At 42.2% G+C, this 9,478-nt stretch overlaps 1 protein-coding gene across 1 annotated transcript in view; it reads left to right on the top strand.

Annotated features, from left to right (window-relative positions):
* Window positions 1-882: 882 nt before the first annotated feature.
* C1QTNF7 (C1q and tumor necrosis factor related protein 7) overlaps window positions 883-9,478 on the top strand; it is a 58,696-nt gene continuing 50,100 nt past the window's right edge. The window contains exon 1 of the mRNA XM_018568246.1: window positions 883-1,079. The gene's annotated coding sequence lies outside the window, so the exon portion shown is untranslated. The remainder of the gene's footprint in view (window positions 1,080-9,478) is intronic.

Genomic DNA, 9,478 nt, shown 5'->3' with positions numbered 1-9,478 from the left:
TAGGGTCTGGGGGGGGGGGGGGGGGGGGGGGGGCTAGATAATGCCTCCAGCCAGGAAATGAGACTTAATACAACTTATAATGCACAATGTAAGATACTCACAGTGTGCAGTTAAATCATAGTCAGCAATTTGAGTCCAGGAGAGGACAACTGTACAAGACTGAAGGTAAGGCCAGAGTTCAGCTTTAACCGCAGCAGATTAAAACCAGGTGTCCTGCCCTGCCAGATGGTGATGTGCTGTGTGGCAGATGTGTGTGAGTCTCAGAACTGGATGGACAGAAATACAAATCCTTTGACAGGTAAAACAGCTCACATATATGTATTTCATCTGTGTATTTAGCTGTTGAATTGGAATTCATCTTTAATGTGCTGCATACTTGTTCTGGGTCACTAACTCAAATCATCAAGCAGGAGGCAGCCAAACAATTCGAATTTTTAGGATACCAGCAATCGCAGCCGCATATTTCTCTAAGTAAAATTTTTCTTTATACAAACCAAATACAAAAAAATGGGGGAGTGTATCATTCAAAGTTGTTACTACCCAGGAACAAGTGACATAAATGAAACCATCATGCTGGCCACATATTAGCAGGCTTGCATAAATCTAACTGCATAATCCCTCCCAGCTGCTGGGGTGACTTACTGAGCCAAAAGCTGCACATACCATCTGCAAGATATTCACTATGATTTTAGGCATCAAAGTGGAAGCACCAATAAGACAGATATACTGTGAGCGGATAGAAGAAGAGAGAGGTCCCTCTACAGCGTTCACTCCCAAACAAGAGAACCAGTCTCCTCAGGGAACGCAGCTTATTTTTAAAAAGATGCAGTTGCTTCAAATTAGAGAACTTGGCAAGTGCTAGTGAATGGGAGTGGAGCTCAGCAGAGAAAACTTCATCATCTGCAAGTTGTAGACTTAGTCCTGTCCCGGAGATCAGACAGTCTGCTGCAGCGTCCCTGCCGCTGGAACATCTTAGAGCACCTTCAGGAATAAACGGCTCTGATCCCTGTGCAAACCTATGGGACTGTTTGGCTGTAAGAGTGGTTCTGGGATGTCGCATGACAATATTCCAATTTAAGGTAAGAAAAGGGATTTGTGCCTAGTAGATGCAACACGTAGGATATAGCCATCACATTCTAGAGTTCATCCAGGATATTGATATTTCATGTTTTCTAGGATCTGGAAAGATAAATCACCCACCAGAATTCTTTTATCTTTGCTCGGGAGACCTCCAAGAAGCAGTTCTCTGCTTTCTATCTTTCTTGGAGTCTCACTGCGCAGTATTCTCCATAACATATTTTAAAACCAACAGTGAAAGTGAGATGTCCTGTTCAGTGGGCGGACCTGCAGAGTCAGGAGGTTAAACCATGTTGCTAGATGTGTAAAGCTTTTCATTTATCTAAGTCATGGCATAGCTATTATTGGTCATTTTAGATTGGACTTCTTTAGTAATGTTGAAGATGTTTTATTACTCTGCTTTGTGTCTTCTTCAGTTCAATTGAGTGTCAGGATCATACCCCGGACTGGGGTATGTTCCATCTAGAAGATATGTTGTCCGCACACCAGTCTGCTTCAGAATGTCATCTTTATTTGTATTCCTTTAGCATGACATGTGAATGGGGTAGGTTCCAGACACTCATTTGAACTGAGTAAGCCTTTTGGATGAGTGGTGAACGGGTCTTCAGTAATTCCAAACACATCCTGTTCCTATATTTCATGAGATATAAGAGAAGCCAGTAGGTGAGAGAGCACACTAGTCTCTACCCAAAGATGACAAATCGGGCTTGGGTACCAACTTATGTAAGTACTATGGGGTGGGCGTTACTGATTGCAATATATCATCTCAATAACATGGAACAATAAAATCAGGAACATAGCTAGCAAGAGAGCTCCTGGAAAAGTCTAATTGGTTTGTGTCAAAGTGATTAGTTTCCTTGTGTTACATGTTTATGTAGCATTGATTGTTTAGTATAGAAAACCTTTAAGCAGCAGTTCCTAGCTCTGATTTCCCTTGGGGTCTTACTCCTTATACTGCAAGGTCACTTCTTCCACTCTCCATAAAATATTTTAAAACCAGCAGTCAAAGTGACATGTCCCGTGGGCAGACCTGCAGAGTCAGGAGGGAAATCATGTTGCTAGATGTGATGTGTGAAGGTTTTCATTTCTACAGGTTATGGTAAGGCTAGTATTAGTAAGTCATTTAAATTGGATAAGGACTGAAAATGTTTTACTATGCCTCCAAGTGGCTTCTTCAGTTCTAATGAGCGTCAGGATCATACCCCACACTGGGCTATGTTCCAGGCACTCATTTGAATTGAGTAAGACATTAGGATGTGTGGTGAAAATGTCTTCTTTAATCTTGTTTCTACGCTTCATGGGACATAAGAGAAGCCAGAAGGTAAGTAAGCACACTAGTCTCTACCCAAATCAGGCTTGGATACCAGCTTATGTAAGTACTGTGCGGTGGAGGTTACTGGTGGAATACATCATCCCACTAGTAGAGAAGAATAAGGCTCTGTTCACACCTAGGCGTATCGAATATGCGCGTTTGTCGCGCGTTTTAGTGACGCGCATTTTTACCGCGATGCGTTTACGAGGGCTACTTGGCTGTATCCCAATGGAAACGCGCGACAAAAACGCTGTAAAGAAGCTCGTGTGCCTTTTTGGCCCTGTTCACACCTTTACGTTTTGTCGCGCGTTCAACGCTCTATGAACGCTCTACAAAACGTACAAACTTGAAAATCCCATTGTTTTCTATGGGTATGGTTCACACCTTTCCGTATTTCAGCCCGTCTGAACGCGCTACAAAACGGCCTACGCCCAAACAAGTACATGTACTTCTTTGGGGCGTTTTGGTCTCGCGTTTTCATTGGGATACAGCCAAGTAGCCCTCGGAAACGCGCGTTTTTACCACGATGTGTTTCCGAGGGCTACTTGGCTGTATCTCAATGGAAACGCGGAACAAAAATGCCGCAAAGAAGCTCATGTACCTTTTTCAGGCGTAGGCCGCTTTGGAGCGTGTACAGACGGGCTTAAATACGGCAAGGTGTGAACCATACCCATAGAAAACAATGAGATTTTCATGTTTGAGCATTTTGTAGAGCGTTCGTGGAGCGTTGAACGCGCTACAAAACGTACAGGTGTGAACCAGGCCTAAAGGGAAGACCATGGTTATCAAGGTAGAGCTACTGGAACGTTTAGCTGGTTTGTGTCAAAGTGATTAGTTTGCTTCTGTTAGATGTCTATGTCTTGTTTAGTTGTTTTTTTTGTTTAGTATGTATGTTTAATACTTCTGTAAAACAAGGGCACAGAGAGGGAAATCCCCAAAAACCATTGCTTTTGGTTTAAAAAGTTTAGATGGTAAGTTATCAGCTATGTATGGATATGCAATACTCCTCTACAAGAACAATGCCGTATCAATCCAACAAGAGATAGAGCACAAAATGCACAGTACAGTTATCAGATGTTTAGTAGCTGTTTTGTCTGATTGGCTGTGAATTAATATGAAATACTCCTCTGGGAAGAACAAGCCTGATGCAATAACAGACAGAGACATCACAATGGATAAGCCTCATTTGCGGTGCAGAACTACAACCTTGTTAGAGATATCATGCAGCTTCCTAACAAATAATTCAGCAGACAATCCATCCATGTAAATATTTTTTTCCTTCTTTTTCCCAAATGCTTTCAAATGAAAGTACTTCTTTTTTCTGCAACATAAACTTTATATGCCTGAGAGCTGTTCCTTGTAAACCCGTCATTCTCTTACCTGGCTTGTGATCTACCACCGAACTAGGTCTTATTTTCGGGGTAGGTCTTATATTACAGAAACCCCTGAAGATAGTGCTAGGTCTTATTTTCGGGGTAGGTCTTACTTTCGGGGAAACACGGTAGTGATGTCTGTTTTGCAAGAAGTAAAAGTTCCTCCTTTTCATTCTTCATTATAAGGTCACTCACTGGGATTAGTTATTCTACGGGATAGAAATAATTGGTGTGTTTATATTCAGGAAGACGTTTTTCTACCAATCGAGGTAAAAAAAAATCTCACCTTTTAGTTTACTCATTTGTATTGAGATTATAGTCCATCACAGGAGTGAGCTTGGAATGGTGTCTACTTTACAACACACACAGGGATCATGGGGAACAAAAGTAGCAACCCTCCAGAAGGAAGGACAGTGTCAGCACCAATTCAGAGATGATTTGAGGATCTACAGCCGAGTGATACACAAATAAGATCAATTTTTGTTCATATTTAAGTTACTAGAATGCATTTATAATTTAACTCCTGAGTTTAGTGCCACTTTAATGCCAATATGGTTTCTGGCTTCTCACTTTGATGCTTTGTGCTGGCATAGCTGAGTAATGGCCACGCCCATTTGTTATACCTAAAGTATAAAATGAATACATAAAAATGTGTTACATGTGAAGTAAGAAGAAACATTTTCTAAACATTCGTAAAGTGGACGTTACTTTGAAAAGTAAATATTTCCTATCTTATAATGAACATCTAGAAATATTTCTATTGTAAATTTCAGGGATGCACCATTACCGATACTAGTATCGGTGTCAATGCCGAGTATTTGGGCGAGTACTCTTACTTGCCCAAATGCTCCGATGTCTAGCCCGATACCTGAGCTTCCGGTATCAGGAAGCCAGCCAATGAGTCATTACACGCTGCCTGGCTTCCTGATTGGCCAGGCAGCCGCCGCTGTGCTCCTTCATTACCTGGTGATAAGGGAGCATGGAGCCGGCTTCCCGGCCAATCAGGAAGCCGAGCGTACTCGTTATTATAAATATTTGTGGCTAAGCAGTACTCTGACTTTTGCCTTGTATTTCTATATATCAGAGAATATGATTATTATTCAGGATTTCTATAGCGCCAACAGTTTTCTTTAAAGGGGGACAGTACAGTTACAATACAATTCAATACAGTAGGGCCCTGTTCATGAGAACTTACAATCTATTCGTAGCACAAATGATGAAGCTGTCTCCCTGGCAGGATTCCGAGACAGTGTCATGATGTCACAACGAGGGAACCAACTGCAGCGTTGGATCGCTGGTCTCCACAACCATCTGAGACAGGAGCAAGGGACAAGTAATGGGTCATGGGTGAATAAAAAGCAGGTTGTAAACTTTTATTTTAAAGAAGAACTCCAGGAATTTTTTTCCCTTAACGCTTGCCGTAGGGCTACTCCCACACTGTAAGGGTTAAGTGCTCGCTTTCAGCTAGGTGCAAAAATAGCAAAGCTATACTCACCCGATCCTTGAAGCCAGCTTGCTGTTACAGCACTTCCTCCTGCCTCTCTCCTCCTTCCTCTGCTCCATTGACGGTATGTCACTCGCTGTCCTCATTTCCAATACACTGTGTTTTGGGTGTGATGATTTACGAGACCTTTGACCGCTGCAGGGAGGTGGGGTGAAGAGAGTCTCCAGGAACAAGTCTAACAGCCAGCCAGCTCTGAGGTTCAGGTGAGTATAACTAAGTTTATAACCCTTGTTAGCCCCACTGCAAGGGTTAAGAATTTTTTTAGAGTTCTTTTTTTATTTTTTATTGTTGAATGTTTGGAAGAAGGGGGTGGAAGAGGACTGGAAGGGGGATTACGTTTGCCCAGACATAGGCTTTAATTCCTTTCCCTAATACAGGGATGACCGGCCGCTTTACATTTTTAGTTGATGTTTGTTTATGAAATGAAATAATCAACATAATAAGCAAGACGCAAGTTAAGATGTGAAAATTGCTATCACGTGAATGTCATAATAATGAGTCAAAATGTGTACTTGCTGAAAATATACTATCACTTCACATTAGGGGCCAACTTTTGCCAAACAGATAATTTGCTAGTTGAAACAAATCCACAGTATTCCTGCCAAAACATTTCCAATGGAACAGCCTACATACAGTCCATGTACCCATTCCACTCCTGACCGCTCATCCATTAAGATTGGTGCAATGGTAGTCAACAGATTGCCACCGTCTCAGTGATACAGACAAATATGGACACTCCAATAATAGAATACGTCTATTTAATGACGTACGTGCAAAACATACTTGTTGCGACATTTCAGGGTCACGTAGGATCACCTTGATCAGGCAGAATAAGTGGAATAAGTCTGCCTGATGAAGGGGATTCTACGTGACCCCGAAATGTCGCAATAAGTATGTTTTGCACGTACGTCATTAAATAGACGTATTCTATCTACCATTGAAGTGCCGGTGTCCATATCTGTCTGTACCCATGTAACCCAAACACAGCTCCGCTGTCTGCCTGCAATTTGTATTGCAAGAGAACACACTGATAACCCCGGCCTGAGATGTCTCCGTTCTGTATGTACACCCCCATACCTCGCTCTCTCTTACTCAAAAGCGTATATAGCAGATTCTCCCACTTCAAGCCTGATTCCAGCTTTCAGCTAGTATGTTTGTGAGGCAGGGATCTTTCTAAACAGATGTCAGATAATAGCACCTGCAGACTTGCAATTTACATTAATTTTGTAACTTTTGAAGGAGGGCTGAAACAACTAATTGACTAAATCGATTATAATCGATGATTGAAAAAGTTGTCAACTTTTTCAATCATCGATTAATCGGCTTCCCATTAGTTGGTACTGTTCACTGCTCCACACACGCTGCGCGCCGCACCTCCTCCCCACCTCACGCTCGCCGCTGCCAGACCCGCCCGCATCCACGCTCCACACGCTGCACCTCCTCCCCGCCTCACGCTCACCGCCCGCCCACATCCACGATCGGCACAGGGAAGCGGGTGAGAAGAAGTAAGGCGGAGCAGGTATGGGGGGATGACAGCTGCCGATAGATAGGCCCGATCTCAGGGCAAGTTGCTGGAAGACTGCTCGGGTAAGCCTGCACTTTCCCACACATGGTGCTCTATAATATATTGCTGGGATTTGTATTCCTCTATAGCTGATGGTACATTGTGCTGTATATTATACCATCAGCTATAGAGGACTACAAATCCCAGTAATACATTATACACTGTATGTATAATGTATTGCTGGGATTTGTTGTATTCCTATATAGCTGGTGGTATTCTGCATTGCACTGTATAGAGGACTACAAATCCCAGCAATAATACATTATACAGCGCAATGCAGAATACCACTAGCTATAGTGGAGTACAACAAATCCCAGCAATAATGCATTATACAGTGGTGCAATGCCAAATACCACTAGCTATAGAGGACTACAAAACCCAGCAATAGTACATTATACAGTGGTGCAATGCCAAATACCACTAGCTATAGAGGACTACAAAACCCAGCAATAGTACATTATACAGCATACCGCCAGCTATAATGTACTATTGCTGGGTTTTGTAGTCCTTCCATTTCACTATATTGCACACCACACTTTTTTTTCCTTTTTTACTTCCACCGCTCCAAGCTTGCTCCTGTGATGGACTACAATCTCAATGCAAACTAGTAGTCTTATCACTGGAGCCATTTTTTAAAATGTATTTTATTTTTTATCCGATTAATCGAACTTAATAATCTGCTAACTAATCGATTTTTAAAAATAATTGTTAGCTGCAGCTCTATTTTGAAGGAATGCATAAGTAAACTTAATTCAGAACTCCAGGCAAAACTTTTAATAACCCTTGCAGTGGGGCTACCCCCGCACTGCAAGGGTTAACTGGTTGTGTTGGTCTAGGGAGGGAAATACAAAGCTATACTCACCTGATCCTTGGATCTGGTTGGCTGTGACAGCGCTCCCTCCAGCCTCTGGCCTCCTACAGCGATGGTATGTGCCTCAGCGTCCTCACTATACATGGTGTATAGAACGTGATGACTCGGGGACCTTGGACCACTGCAGCAGAAGGGGAGCAAGCCTGGAAAGACCGGTCTAAGAGCAAGTCAGCTCCGATGATCGGGTGAGTATAATGTTGTGTGTGCTTTGCCAGACACAAGCCTCATAATAGCCATTTTCCCTCTTTATAAGGCTCACTGGATGCAGGAGAAAGATTGTGTTTGTTCTGCACGGTTGCAAACAATAGAAAGCAATAGGCAGTTGTTGTCCAATGGCATACTCAACACTGTACTCCTGTAGCACAATGCCTCACTCACTGAATACCCCAATATATATGCACTGAGTCCCCTGACCCGGCAGGAGTCGGAACCGTCTGCAAAGCCCCCATGGTTTTGCTGTAGTATGAATAAGTCTTAATAGTGTCTACAGGAAGAATGGCCTTGTAGTTTGTTCAACATCAGCGGTGTTGGTTAGACATATTGTTGGACTCCGTTTATCATGCACTGTGAAAGGTCTAATTCAGTTGACCTGAATGGAAAAATACAGGTAAAGATGCCAAAAATTCAGCAAACACTTTTTTTCCAACACATCTGAATGCAGCAAGCCGGTTTAAGCAGGCTCTAATGAGAAAAATGGATTTTCTTTTGTCCATTTATTTTGTTTGAGCAAAATGCATGACAATGTGCCTTAATAACGCAAAAAATAAAAGGTACTATATGCAGTGTCATTCTATGTGTTCAATTGTATTGATAAAGGACCACAAATAAGTTAAATATGTCCAGGAAATACACTTTTGTTCAGCAACATTAAAAACTAATTTCAGATTCTTAGCTTCTTATGTTTTAATGTGCATAAAATCAAACAGATATAATAAAAACAAACAGTAATAACAAAAGTGCTTCTATAACTCAGTCCATCATCAAGTTTATCATATTCAGCCAGTATTCTTGTAAAATATTCAGCAATGATTATTATTCCCTGAAGCTTCTCTCCTCCACGGTGCTTCCCTCCTTGGAGAGAGCTCACTGAAGCTGGTGTGACCTTGTAATTAAATACACAGGTCAGAAACCGTATAACTGAAAGGCTTCTCCTCTTTATGCATACATAATTCACACTAACAACCAGGTGAGAACAATTCCTCCTCTGATACCGTAGTGATCTTAATTAGTATACTCAAAAGCCCATTATTTACACAGACAAAGAAGAAAAAGCTCTTAGGGTAAAAAAGTTTTAATAAAAAATAAAAACGTAAGATTAAAATAAACAGGAAATCTTCAAAGTTGTCAAATGTCCCAGCAATAGTAACGTAAGCAGGCACCGCCCAACGTGTTTCATCAAAATGGACTTCTTCAAGAACGAACCTGTTGCGGTTATCCACCACCATTTTATTGTCACAAGCCTTGCCCATCTTGTCATAGTCAGCTCCACCTCCCAAAGACACATTATCCAATCAGCCTTCAGCATCTATTCATTGTCTAGGTTACCCATTCAGTAGATCCTAATGTGCATAGTTCCACTTCCATGTACAATAACCGGTCACCAGGGCTCCACCTCCATTCCATCCAATCAGTCCCTCCCAATTGTAGAGCTATGTCTTTGGTTCCACCTCCGCTGTGTCTAAACACGCTCTGCCTTTGCCCAGCCCGGCTCAGCAGACATGAAAACTTCTGCACCCCCGTGCCCAGAAAGGAGTGTTGGCAGGGGGCTCATATTCCA

The sequence above is a fragment of the Nanorana parkeri genome, unplaced genomic scaffold (genome assembly GCF_000935625.1).
Source record: "Nanorana parkeri isolate BGI_ZX_2015 unplaced genomic scaffold, ASM93562v1 scaffold1161, whole genome shotgun sequence".
Taxonomy (NCBI): Eukaryota; Metazoa; Chordata; class Amphibia; order Anura; family Dicroglossidae; genus Nanorana; species Nanorana parkeri.
Note: the sequence above shows the minus strand (reverse complement) of the source record. Positions and strands in the feature narration are given on the sequence as shown.